We start from the raw sequence: 14021 nt of genomic DNA, 5'->3' as shown, positions 1-14021 counted from the left end.
TCTTGAAGGAATCCACCGAATGACGTTTAGTTGAATGCTTTCCATGCTTGAGGAAAGTTGACTGATAAGTTTTGTAGCTTTTCTATGCTTGAAGAAATGTACTAGATGATACTTTCCATGCTTAAGGAAAGTCGACATATGAATTTGGTGGCTTTCTTTGCTTGAAGAAATCCAACGAATAATATTTTCCATGCTTGAGGAAAGTAGACAGATGATTTTGGCAGGTTTCTATGCTTGAAGAAATCCACCGGATGGCACTTTGCATGCTTAAGGAAAGACTTGTCTGATGATGAGATTGCAAGTCTCTGTGTATTGAGAACCTTGCGCAGTGAATCGTCTTCTCTTGGGAGATGATCACTAAAATGATGATGGTTTGCTTGTCCCCGAACATGGGCTGTAGATGGTTCGCTTGTCCCCAAACGTGGGCTGCAGATGGTTCGCTTGTCCCCGAACGTGGACTGTAGATGGTTCGCTTGTCCCCGGACGTGGGCTGTAGTTGGTTCGGTTGTCCCCGAACGTGGGCTGAAGATGGTCCGCTTGTCCCCAGACGTGGGGTGTAAATGGTTTGTTTGTCCCCGGACGTGGGCTGTTAATGGTTCGTTTGTCCCTGACCGTGGGTTGTACATGGTCCGCTTGTCCTCGGACGTGGGATATAGATGGTTCTCTTGTCCCCGGACGTGGGCTGTAATTGAGACCTGCAAAATAAATTTGCCAAGGGACTCGTATAGACAATGATTGACTTTACCAACTGACTTGACCAAGTTTGACTTGACACGACATGACATGTATATATCTTGTGGTTGTGTGTGTATATGGTGTGTGTGTGCACACACAAGTAACCAAAAATGCAAAAGCAAAAATTTTTCGTCATTTTTGTCATGAGACAAGTGGAGGGTACTTTCTCCTGAAAAAGAAAGACGTGAAAAATGAACTTTTATTTTCGAACTTCCCTTGATGAGAAAATTTTGTAAAAGTTTTTGAACTTCTGCAAAAGGAAAGGAAAGAAGTTTAGAACTTTCTCGTTGAGCAAGACAAAATGAATCGCATGAATTGAATTGCTTATCTTGAAAATAATGTATGCATGGTGCATGTTCTTAGGCCAGGAGGCTAAGGACGATTACATCATGTGACACAATAAAAGAATGAACTTAGGTCATTGAGCTAAGCATCATATATGGTGTAAAGAAGCAATCTTGAACGTCACTTAGATCCGGAAGCTAAGCACGTATATAAATGAAGTGATTGATGAGTAAACCATAATGAATGTTGCTCAGGTCAAGGAGCTAAGCACGATATGATTTTTATGATTACAAGTCTTTGATATATAAATGGTACTAAGCACATTATGCGATGCATGAAACAATTAATATTGGTAAGGTAAGGAAGCTAAGCAAGTATACAACGTTTCTTTTAATGAATGTTTTCTTGAAAGATGATGAAGCATGCGCGGTAGGGAAACAAGATTTCATGATAAAGGGTTCCTAAGGGAAAGATGATATTGCTATGAATTCGTGAAAGAAGTGTGTGAAAGTGATACTAAAGTGAGTCTGCAAAGGCTATGGTGATGGAAACATATGTGAGAAGTGATTTGGGTATTTTTACCCAAACAGTTGCCCAATCCGAGCCAGCTATGTGTCACTGGATGGGGTGCCACTTTGGTCCCTCCAGGTGATGACACGTGGTGGGCAGATTTGGCCACCTGGGAATGGTGGCTTTCAAGGCCCAAATCCCAAGGGGCCCTTGCAAAAACGGCGTGCCCTTTTTTAGGGCACGAAACCCTAGAAAGGGCACTTATACCTAGAGCCCTATAAATAGGGAGCATTCCCCTCATTTATGGGGATCAGAATTTTGGGACAACTTTTATGACCTAACCTTGATTGAATACCAATCATTGTCTGAACTGTCACTGTCAAGAAACAGTATGCCTGAGCTTGGAACCCAAGCAAATAACTTTATTTCCGCACGTTTTTCTCCGAACACTTTGCTAACTTAATCTTTGGAGGCGGACCACCGACCAACAGGCGGTCCGTTTGCTTCGCAGGTACAGGCGCCCCTTGTTGCATCCAGTCTTAGTGTTGTAACTCTCCCGAGAGATAAACAAACCCAAAACATTTGGCGTCGTCTGTAAGGAGAGTACCTCTAGGATGGCTCCACAAGAACCTGTACCGAATCCTAAGACTAATTGGCCTCCGGAAGACATAGTGGTCCAGACGGACCATGACTCAGGGGACAACGCTGATGTCGAAACCTATATGGATCCTAACGGGTCCCTCATCTCTAGACGCATCCGCAGTAATGAAAAGCGGGAGCGTCACCATTATCAGGCGGGGCCAAGCAAAACTGCTAGTCAGCCAAGGAAGCCCTCAGGGCGGCCGGGTGATCCTTCCTAGGCAGCAGGATCAACCCTAGTCACCCGAGACGAACTCATGAAACTCCTGAGCAGTCTCAGGGGTGAAATCAAGCAGCTTGCCAACAAGAAGTTGCCTACTCCTAGAAAGGAGCAGTCGGCCAAGAAGCCAGCCCAGCCTGGTAAACAAAAGTCGGTCAGGGACCGCCAACCGACTCTTCATCCTGCCCCCAAGGAGAAGGCTCGGCCCCAATTTGACCTCTATAGACTCCGCTTCCAAGAAACGGGTACAAGAAAAGCCATTCGGCACGTACAGCCGGATGGTAGCAAGAAAACATTCTCCGATGCTCGACATTACATTGAGCGGAAGGTAACCCAGCTATCAGAGTCTGCCTCTACGTCGACCTACCATGATAGCTTCCAGAATACCTGTGTGAGGTATTCCCAATCTGTACATGAGACCCCAACAAGCAGCCCTCGGGTTCAGTCTAGCCCTCATGTGATACAATCGGCCTCGTACATGGCTCCGCCATTATACCAGTTGATAAGTGACTTTTATGTCACTTTTAGGGTGTTTATTGAGTCGTTTTCCGACTTATTTTCCAATAATTTAGCCCATTATGTCCTTTATTTCTATTATTTGCTTATTATCGTCTTTTATCTTTATTTGAGTATTTTAGTAGTTTTTAATAGTTTTTAGTTTATTTTCATTTTTTTAGTTAATAATTCCTAGTTTCTCTCATTTTATTTATTTTCTTTTAGTTTTTAGTTTGTTGTATTTTATTTTATGTTATTTCATTTTATTTTATTATTTATTTAGTTTTAGCTTTTTATTTTACTTTATTTATCTTATCTTATTTTATTTTATTTATCTTATTTTATTTTATTTTATCTTTTAAAAATCCACTCGTGTTGTTTTTGGTTGTAGGTGTTTTCGAGTCCTTGGTCGATCGGGTTCAAGGTCCGAGAATTGAGTCAAACAACATGCTCCAAGCATCCCTCACATCAACCAACTCCCCTGGCAGCACAACTCATACCATCACCAAACAACCACACTACTACAAAAAAGACCTTAGAGAACTGTTAAAATAGGCTTTATAGAACGCCTTACAACCGTTCTTCTGCTAAGCGATGTATAAGGTATATAGATCGCCTCAAATAAGCGTTATGTATGCTAAGCAATAAAGGGCGGTCCTTAGTCATAACCGTTCTCTTTTCCCTTCCTAAAATCAGAAATTAATGAAGGAAAAGAGAACGGTTGAGCTGCTAAACCATTCTATAATATTGTTGCAAATAGAATTGTCACCTAAGACAACAGTTCTATAGTCTTAATTTTTTTGTAAAATAAAAATTAAATAGCTAAAATATCTAGGTTGTACATCGACATGTTGTATTCCAGTATTTTCTACTATATTTTTCGTGTATAACCATTTTTGGATAATTACTCTACTGATGAAAAAAAAACTTGTATTTATAATATTTAGTTAAAAAATCAATATTTTCTATGTAAAAATATACCCTTGTGTCCTATATGTACAAGGGTACAAGTATAACACTAGGCCAATGACAAAACAAATCTAGGATACTACCAATTCATAAAGTTACAATTTATTAACAATGATTTCACAAGTATATGACATGATGTAACATGATTGCATCGCTTGCCGCCGCATTCACCATATATTTCTCTGCTTCAGAAAGTCTTCTTCACACTTTCAATAGTTGGAGATGAATTTAATATGAGAATGAAACCTGTACAATTCAACACCATAGCAAATTTAATTTCAAATACAAAACAAAACAAAAACCAAATTCACACTACTAACATGCCATTCATAGTTTCATACTGAAATAAAATCAACCAAAAAACGATAATAATAATAATAATAATAATCATAATAATAATAATAATAATAATAATTAAAAAAAAAGTAGATTAAAGAACTTACACAATCATAACTACAGTTACAAAATATTAATAGTAATCTAAAATTCTCATAAGCTAAGAGAAAGTATATATATATATATGCTTTTTTGAAATCGTAATTCCAAAATCCAAAGAATTAATACCCACTTCATAATTTTCTTTAATAATCCCAAAATTCAAATCATTAACAAAATTACGAGATTGCTAAATTGTTCATGTAACAAATTATAACAAAATTTACCCGATTTTTCCTATCTCCCATGATACCGACGACAAAACGATACTCTAAAGTTGCAATTGGAGGTATTGGGAGCGAAGAAATTGTTTCTGCCATGGATGATTGGAGTTTTCCATTACGGTGAGGAGAGAAAGAATGAGAGAATGAATCAGGTAAAATAAAAAAGGAGGCGGGTAGAATAAGAAATGAGTAGGGTTAGGTTTGCTAAAATATAAAGTAACTTCCTAAATTTTACATTTTAAAAGTGGGATAAAGTATGGGTGGGTGGGATTTTCGAAATTAACGCAATTCACTCCATTTAACCACCTTTATACGATTATTATTATATGAAGTAATAGGAAAGAAAATCCCTTCATCCAAAAAATTTACAAAAATACAAATACAACGTGAAAACTGAAAGTATTTAGGTGTTGGAGGAGTTCATTTTTTAGTGTTAATAAGAATAGAGAACGGCCAGGCTCCTAATCGTTCTATATTTAGTATTTTACACTACGCGTGCTATTGATGACCGTTCTATATAGTTGTAGAGAACGTATGTCATACCTAACCGTTCTACATGTTGCGTTTCCTATTCTTGTTTTTGTAGTAGTGTCACCAGCAACCTACCACCAAAATCACCACTCACCAGCCACCAGCTCCACCTACAACCTCCACCACAATCAACCACAACAGCCGCACATTACCACACTCACCAGCCACTCAATTTCAGCCACCTTTACCACTCTCACCCGCAACCAACATCACCAAACTCCAACCAAACCAGCCCCAGCAACCCACCACAACACCAACAGCCTCCACAGCCACGCAACCACCAACCTCAATTCACAAAACCACCTAAACCACGCCCTACCCTCTACTCCCTCACAACAACCCAGCCTCACCTCCCATTTCGCCACCAAAATCACCACCAACAGCCTCCACAACCACGCAATTCTCCCCTGTTCTACCACCACCACACTAAACCGCAGCCTCCTTCATCCACAATCAACCACCGCATTAATTCGACAACCACCAGCCCTTCACCCACAATCGACTACCAATCTCCAACCCAATTACTCACCAATTACAACTGTTCGATTTTCCCAACACCCAAACTCACAGAGCAGCTACTCGCGGCCGCGCAACCCTGTCAGAAAGCGTACACAATTGGAGTCCAAAACAGAATGATACAGTAGCTTTGCGCGACTTGCTGTGCGACCACTGTGCGGGCGCGAAATTGTGGGTCAATCACGAGCTTTTCACGTGACTTTAATGAAAATCAAACGGCTGCAAAGTGATAATTGCTGATGATGATGGAGTATGAATGGTGATGATGCATGAATGAGTGCTTGAATTGGAGCAGGGGAATTCGAAAGTGAAAAGAGTTTGGGGAGTCTGATTTGTTTTTCGTGTTTTGCGGGGAATTTAGTAGGTTTTGGGGTTTTTCTTTTCCTTTTCATTTTATTTTATTTTATTTTATTTTTAGTTTTGTTTTTTTTTTTTGGTTTTTAGTTTAGTATTTTAATTGTTTTAGTTTAGTTTTATTTCTTTTTTAATTTCTTTTATGTTATTTTAGCTTGTATTATAAATACCCTCTTTGGGTTATTTTCTAATAACTTTTCAATCAACATTTTTTTAGATAGATTAGATTAGTTTAGCCTTTATTTTCTCTCTCTTAGGGTTAGGAGTAGTGTAGAGAGAGAAAGCTTGGATTTCCATGGAGTTTTTGAGAGGTTGAAGAAGCAACTTTGTGGAACTTCTTCTCATCTATTCAATGAGCATTTTCTAACTTTCTCTCATCTTTATTTCTTGCTTAATTCTTAGTTTTTGCTTTTTGTTTATTGATTTGAGTAGATTAATTAGTTTATTTGTTTAATCTTGTTTTTATTCTTATTTTACCTTGTTTTCCATGTCTTTCTTCATTATGTTAGCTTAGATTTTGTTCTAGGGAAATGGATGAAGGTTATGTTAATAAATTGAATGATTGATTGTGATTAGTATGGAATTGTTTCTTGATTATTGTGTATGGATGATGCTTTTATGTATTAGAATCTTTCTAGCTAATTGATTCTATGTTCTTAATTGTGCTTTCAATCGATTGTGCGAGAGTGAGTTGGTTGAGAGCCCTAATTTCTTCCATACCTTTGCTAGGCTAGTTGCACGAGAGTGAATTAGTTTAGTAGGATAATTAATATGCTTAATTGTGCGAGAGTGAGTTAAATGTGTTGATTGTTCCTAATCAAGGTCATTATCATCTAATTGTATGATGTTATTTAATGTATTGATGTAATTGGATTCCACTTTCCCTAGTTTTAGTTATTTGTTCTTAGTTGTGTTTAGTTGAACCTCTCTCTATCTCACAAACTTTCCTAGTAGTCTAATTAGCACAAATTGATACACTTAGTCCTTTTGGGTTCGACCCTTTACTTGCCACTAACTAGTTTAGTGTAAGTTTAGGTATTATAAATTTCTAATTTGATTAGGGTTAGTAGTCCCTGCTAGCCGGCATTCGGTATTGCAAGGCAGCAGGGGCAAAGAAAATTGACGTCTGCTCTGATTCCCAACTGGTCGTAGTCCAATTCAATGGAACATACGAGGCCACTCCTCCGGACATGATAAAATATTTGCAGGCGGTCAAAAATGAAGTCGGGACACTTGAGGAGTTTCATCTAAGTCAAGTGCCCAGGTCTTCAAACAATCAGGCGGATGCTCTGTCCAAACTGGCACCATCCGCCTCCTGTGAAACGCCTCGGTAAGTTTTTTGGGAGGTCATGGAAAAGAGAAGTGTATCTAATGAAGACCCCATTGGAATTCTCCACCGAAGCTCAACCTGGATGGACAGCATCCGTACTTATCTTGCAGACGGCGCGCTCCCTGATTCACCATAGGAGGCGGCTGTTCTAAAAAAGAGAGCGGCAAACTTCGAGCTTAGACAAGGAGAACTCTTTAGGACTGGTTTTTTGAAACCTCTGTTGAAGTGTGTTACACCAGAGAAGGGTAAAGAAGTCCTCAAAGATTTGCATGCGGGTTTTAGCGCCTCCCATATAGGCGGCAGGTCCTTAGCTGCCAAAGCCAGGCGGCTCTATTTCTGGCCGACTCTGGAGTCGGATGCAATGGAAATGGTCAAAAAATGTGACAAGTTCCAAAAGTTTGGCAACCTCATCCATCGTCCGGCCACAGACCTGACGACCATCCACAGCCCAATACCCTTTGCTAAATGGGGCATGGACAAGGGGTAATGATGTGTCTGACGCCCCATAGGGCTAATAAGCCCCTTGGATGGGCCACGATGTGTCTGACACCCCTTAAAGCTAATGAGCCCCTTAGATGGGCGATGACGTGTCTGACGCCCCTTAGGGCTAATGAGCCCCTTGGATGGGTGATGATTTTTCTTACACGCCTTAGGGCTAATGAGCCCCTTGGATGGGCTATTATGTGTCTAACGCCCCTTTGGGCAGTTGAGCCCTTTTGATTGATGGGCGACGATGTGTCTCACGCCTGTTAGTGCTAATGAGTGCCTTTGATGGGCGATGATGTGTCTGATGCCCCTTAAGGCTAATGTGCCCCTTGGACAAGCGATGATATGTCTGACACCCCTCAGGACTAATGAGCCCCTTGGATCGGTAATGATGTGTCTGACGCCCTTTAGTGCTAATGAGCCCCTTAGATGGGCGATGATGTTTCTGAATCCCCTTATGGGTAATGAGCCCCTTGGATAGGCGACGATGTGTCTCACGCCCCTTGGTGCGATTGAGCCCCTTGGATGGGCAATGATGTGTCTCACGACCCTTAGAGCTAATGAGCCCCTTATATGGGCGATGATGTGTTTGACGCCTCTTAAGGCTAATAAGACCCTTGGATGGGTAATGATGTGTCTGACACCCCTTAGGGATAATAAGCCCCTTGGATGGGCCATGACGTGTCTGACACCCCTTAAAGCTAATGAGCCCCGTGGATGGGTAATGATGTGTGGCACTCCCCTTAGGGATATTGAGCCGCTTAGATGGGCGATGATGTGTCTGACGCCCCTTAGGGCTAATGAGCCCCTTATTTGGGTGATGATGTTTCTCACGCCCCTTAGGGCTAATGAGCCCCTTAGATGGGCGATGATGTGTTTGATGCCCCTTAGGGCTAATGAGCCCTTAGATGGGCGATGATATGTCTGATGCCATTTAAGGCTAATGGGCTCCTTGAATTTGCGATGATGTGTCTAACACCCCTTAGTGCTAATGAGCGCCTTGGACGGGTAATGATGTGTTTGTTGCCCCTTAGGGCAATTGAGCCCCTTGGATGGGCGATGATGTGTGTCTGATGCCACTTAGGGCTTATGAGCCCCTTAGATGAGCGATGATGTATCTGATGCCCCTTAGTGCTAATGAGCGCCTTTGATGGGCGATGATGTGTCTAATGCCCCTTAAAGCTAATGTGCCCCTTGGACTAGCGATGATATATCTGACACTTCTCAGGGCTAATGAGCCCCTTGGATGGGTAATGATGTGTCTGACGCCCTTATGGGTAATGAGCCCCTTGGATGGGCGACGATGTGTCTCACGCCCCATAGTGCTAATGAGCGCCTTTGATGGGCGATGATGTGTCCGATGCCCCTTAGGGTTAATGTGCCTCTTGGACTGGCGATGATGTGCCTGACACCCCTCAGGGCTATTGAGCCCCTAGGATGGGTAATGATGTGTCTAACGCCCCTTAGGACTAATGAGCCCCTTAGATGGGCGATGATGTGTTTGACGCCCCTTATGGGTAAAGAGCCCCTTGGATGGGCGATGATATGTCTCACGCCCCTTAGGGCTAATGAGCCCCTTGGATGGGCGATGATGTGTCTAATACGCCTTAGGGCAAATGAGCCCGTTAGACGGGCGATGATGATTCTTACGCCCCTTAGGGCTAATGTGCCCCTTGGATGGGCCTTGATGTGTCTTACACCCCTAAGAGCTAATGAGCCCCTTGGATGGGCGATTTTGTGTTTAACGCCCCTTAGGGCAATTGATTCCCTTGGATGGGCGAGTATGTGTCTGACGCCCCTTAGGCAATGAGCCCCTTGGATGGGCAATGATTATCTCACGCCCCTTAGGGCTAATGATCCCCTTTGATGGGCGATGATGTGTCTTTTGCCCCTAGGGCTAATGACCCCCTTCGATGGGCGATGATGTGTCTGATGCCCCTTGGTGCGATTGAGCCCCTTGGTTGGGCGATTATGTGTCTCACGACCCCTAGAGCTAATGAGCCCCTCAGATGGGCGATGATGTGTCTGACGCCTCTTAAGGCTAATAAGACACTTGAATGGGTAATGATGTGTCAAACAGCCCTTAGGGCTAATAAGCCCCTTGGATGGGCCATGATGTGTCTGACACCCCTTAAAGCTAATGAGCTCCTTGGATAGGTAATGATGTGTGTCACTCCCCTTAGGACTAATGAACTGCTTAGATGGGCGATGATGTGTCTGATGCCCCTTAGGCTAATGAGCCCTTTGGATGGGCGATGATGTGTCTGATGCCCCTTAAGGCTAATGAGCCCCTTAGATGGTCGATGATGTGTCTGATGCCCCTAAACGCTAATGGCCCCCTTGGATTGGCGATGATGTGTATGAAACCCCTCAGGGCTAATGAGCCCTTTGGATGGGTAATGATGTGTCTGACGCCCCTTAGGGCTAATGAGCCCCTTAGATGGGCGACAATGTGTCTGACACCCTTTAGGGCAAATGAGCCCCTTTGATAGGCGATGATGTGTCTCACGCCCCTTGGTGCTAATGAGCCCCTTTGATGGGCGATGATGTGTTTGTTGCCACTTAGGGCAATTCAGCCCCTGAGGGCGATGATGTGTCTAATGCCACTTAGGGCTAATGAGCCCCTTAGATGGGCGATGATATAGCTAATGCCACTTAAGGCTAGTGAGACCCTTGGATGGGCGATGATGTGTCTGACACCCCGTAGGGATAATAAGCCCATTGGATGGGCCATGATGAGTCTGACACTCTTTAGGGCTAATGAGCCCCTTAGATGGGCGATGATGTGTCTGATGCCCCTTATGGGTAATAGGCCCCTTGGATTGGCGACGATGTGTCTAACACCCCTTAGTATTAATTAGCCCCTTGGATAAGTAATGATGCGTCTAACGCCCCTTAGGGCTAATGAGCCCCTTGGTTAGGCGACAATGTGTCTGATGCCCCTTTGGGCTAATGAGCCCCTTGGATGGGAGATGATGTGTCTGACACCCCTTAGGGATAATGAGCCCCTATGATGGGTAATAATGTATCTTAGCCCCATAGGGCTAATGATCTCCTTTGATGGGCGATGATGTGTCTGATGCCCATCGGGATAATGAGCCCCTTTGATGGGCGATGATGCGTCTCACGCCCCTTAGGGCTAATGAGTCCTTTAGATGGACGATGATGTGTCTGACACCCCTCAGGGCTAATGAGCCCCTTGGATGGGAAATGATGTGACTCACGCCCCTTAATGCTAATTAGCCACTTTAATTGGCGATGATGTGTCTGATGCTCCTTAGAGCAATTGAGCCCCTTGGATGGGCGATGATGTATCTCACGCCCCTTTATTCTAATGAGCCCCTTGGATGGGTGATGATGTGTCTTACACCCCTTAGGGCTAATGAGCCCCTTGGATGGGCGATTGTGTGTCTAATAACAGTAAGGGCAATTGAGCCCCTTGGATGGGCGATGATGTGTCTCACGCCCCTTAGTGCTAATGAGCGCCTTGGATGAGCGATGATGTGCCTGATGCCCCTTAGGGATAATGAGAGCCTTGGACTGATGATGATGTGTCTGACACCCCTCAGGGCTACTAAGCTCCTTGGATGGGTAATGATGTGTTTGACGCCCCGTAGGGCTAATGAGCTCCTTGGATGGGTAATATGTTTCAAACGCCCCTTAGGGCTAACAAGCCCCTTAGATGGGCGATGATGTGTCTGACGTCCCTTAGGGGTAATGAACCCCTTTAATGAGCGATGATGTGTCTCACGCACCATAGGCTAATGAGCCCCTTGGATGGGCGATGATGTGTCTGATGCCCCTTAGGGCTAATGAGCCCCTTAGATGGTCGATGATGTGTTTGATGCCCCTACGGGCTAATGGGCCCCTTTAATTGGCGATGATGTGTATGACACCCCTTAGGGCTAATGAGCCCTTTGGATGGGTAATGATGTGTCTGACGCCCCTTAGGGCTAATGAGCCTCTTAGATGGGCGACGATGTGTCTGACACCCTTTAGGGCAAATGAGCCCCTTGGATAGGCGATGATGTGTCTCACGCCCCTTAGTGCTAATGAGCCCCTTGGATGGGCGATTATGTGTTTGTTGCCACTTAGGGCAATTGAGCCCCTTAGAGGGCGATGATGTGTCTAATGCCACTTAGGGCTAATGAGCCCCTTAGAAGGGCGATGATGTGGCTGATACCACTTAAGGCTAATGAGACCTTTGGATGGGCGATGATGTATCTGGTACCCCGTAGGGATAATAAGCCAATTGGATGGGCCAAGATGAGTCTGACAATCTTTAGGGCTAATAAGCCCCTTAGATGGGCGATGATGTGTTTGATGCCCCATAGGGGTAATGGGCCCTTTGGATTGGCATTGATGTGTCTAACACCCCTTAGTATTAATTAGACCCTTGGATGGGTAATGATGCGTCTAACGCCCCTTAGGGCTAATGAGCCCCTTAGATGGGCGACAATGTGTCTGATGCCCCTTAGGGCTAATGAGCCCCTTGGATGGGCGATAATGTGTCTGATGCCTCTTAGGGCTAATGAGCCCCTTGGATAGGTGATGATGTGTTTGATGCCCCTTAGGGCTAATGAGTCCCTTAGATGGGCGATGATGTGTCTGACACCCCTTAGGGCTAACGAGCTCTTTAGCTGGGTAATGATGTATCTCACACCCCTTAGGGCTAATGATCCCCTTTGATCGGCGATGATGTGTCTGATGCCCCTAGGGCTAATGAGCCCCTTGGATAGGCGATGATGTGTTTGATGCCCCATAGGGCTAATGATTCCCATAGATGGGCGATGATGTGTCTGACACCCCTTAGGGCTAATGAGCCCCTTGGATGGGTAATGATGTATCTCACGCCCCTTAGGGCTAATGATCCCCATTGATGGGCGATGATGTGTCCGATGCCCCTAGGGCTAATGAGCCCCTAGTATGGGCGATGATGTGTTTGATGCTCCTTAGGGATAATGAGTCCCTTAGATGGGCGATAATGTGTCTGACACCCCTTAAGGCTAATGAGCCCCTTGGATGGGTAATGATGTATCTAACGCCCCTTAGGGCTAATGATCCCCTTTGATGGGCGATGATGTGTATGATGCCCCTAGGGCTAATGAGCCCCTTTGATGGGCTATGTTGGTCTCACGCCCCTTAGGGCTAATAAGTCCCTTAGATGGCGATGATGTGTCTGACACCCCTCAGGGCTAATGAGCCCCTTGGATGGGCTATGATGTGACTCACGCCCCATGATGCTAATTAGCCCCTTTAATTGGCGATGATGTGTCTGACGCTCCATAGAGCAGTTGAGTCCCTTGGATGGGCGATGTTGTATCTCACGCCCCTTAGTTCTAATGAGCCCCTTGGATGGGTGATGATGTGTCTTACACCCCTCAGGGCTAATGAGCCCCTTGGATGGGCGATTGTGTGTCTAACGCCAATTAGGGCAATTGAGCCCCTTGGATGGGCGATGATGTGTCTCATGCCCCTTAGTGCTAATGAGCGCCTTGGATGAGCGATGATGTGTCTGATGCCCCTTAGGGATAATGAGAGCCTTGGACTGGTGATGATGTGTCTGACACCCCTCAAGGCTACTAAGCTCCTTGGATGGGTAATGATGTGTTTGACGCCCCTTAGGGCTAATGAGCTCCTTGGATGGGTAATATGTTTCAAACGCCCCTTAGGGCTAACAAGCCCCTTAGATGGGCGATGGTGTGTCTGACGTCCCTTAGGGGTAATGAACCCCTTTGATGGGCGATGATGTGTCTCACGCACTATAGGCTAATGAGCCCCTTGGATGGGCGATGATGTGTCTGATGCCCCTTAGGGCTAATGAGCCCCTTAGATGGTCGATGATGTGTCTGATGCCCCTTAAGGCTAAAGGGCCCCTTTGATTGGCGATGATGTGTATGACACCCCTCCGGGCTAATAAGCCCTTTGGATGGGTAATGATGTGTCTGACGCCCCTAAGGGCTAATGAGCCCCTTAGATGGGCGACGATGTGTCTGACATCCTTTAGGGCAAATGAGCCCCTTGGATAGGCGATGATGTGTCTCACGCCCCTTAGTGCTAATGAGCCCCTTGGATGGGCGATTATGTGTTTGTTGCCACTTAGGGCAATTGAGCCCCTTGGACGGCGATGATGTGTCTAATACCACTTAGGGCTAATGAGCCCCTTAGATGGGCGATGATGTGGCTGATGCCACTAAAGGCTAATGAGACCCTTGGATGGGCGATGATGTATTTGGTACCCCGTAAGGATAATAAGCCCATTTGATGGGCCATGATGAGTCTGACACTCTTT

General features: G+C 44.7%; 1 long non-coding RNA gene across 1 annotated transcript; it reads right to left on the bottom strand.

Moving 5' to 3' along the window:
- Positions 1-3803: 3803 nt before the first annotated feature.
- LOC145613431 (uncharacterized) lies at positions 3804-5791 on the bottom strand. Its single transcript, XR_014106948.1, has 2 exons — positions 4516-5791; positions 3804-4099 (listed from the first exon to the last, which is right to left on the bottom strand). It is a non-coding gene; the product is annotated as an uncharacterized LOC145613431 (long non-coding RNA).
- Between the last annotated feature and the right edge of the window lie 8230 nt (positions 5792-14021).

This window comes from Chenopodium album, chromosome 3 (assembly GCF_948465745.1).
Source record: "Chenopodium album chromosome 3, dcCheAlbu1.1, whole genome shotgun sequence".
NCBI lineage: Eukaryota > Viridiplantae > Streptophyta > Magnoliopsida > Caryophyllales > Amaranthaceae > Chenopodium > Chenopodium album.
Note: the sequence above shows the minus strand (reverse complement) of the source record. Positions and strands in the feature narration are given on the sequence as shown.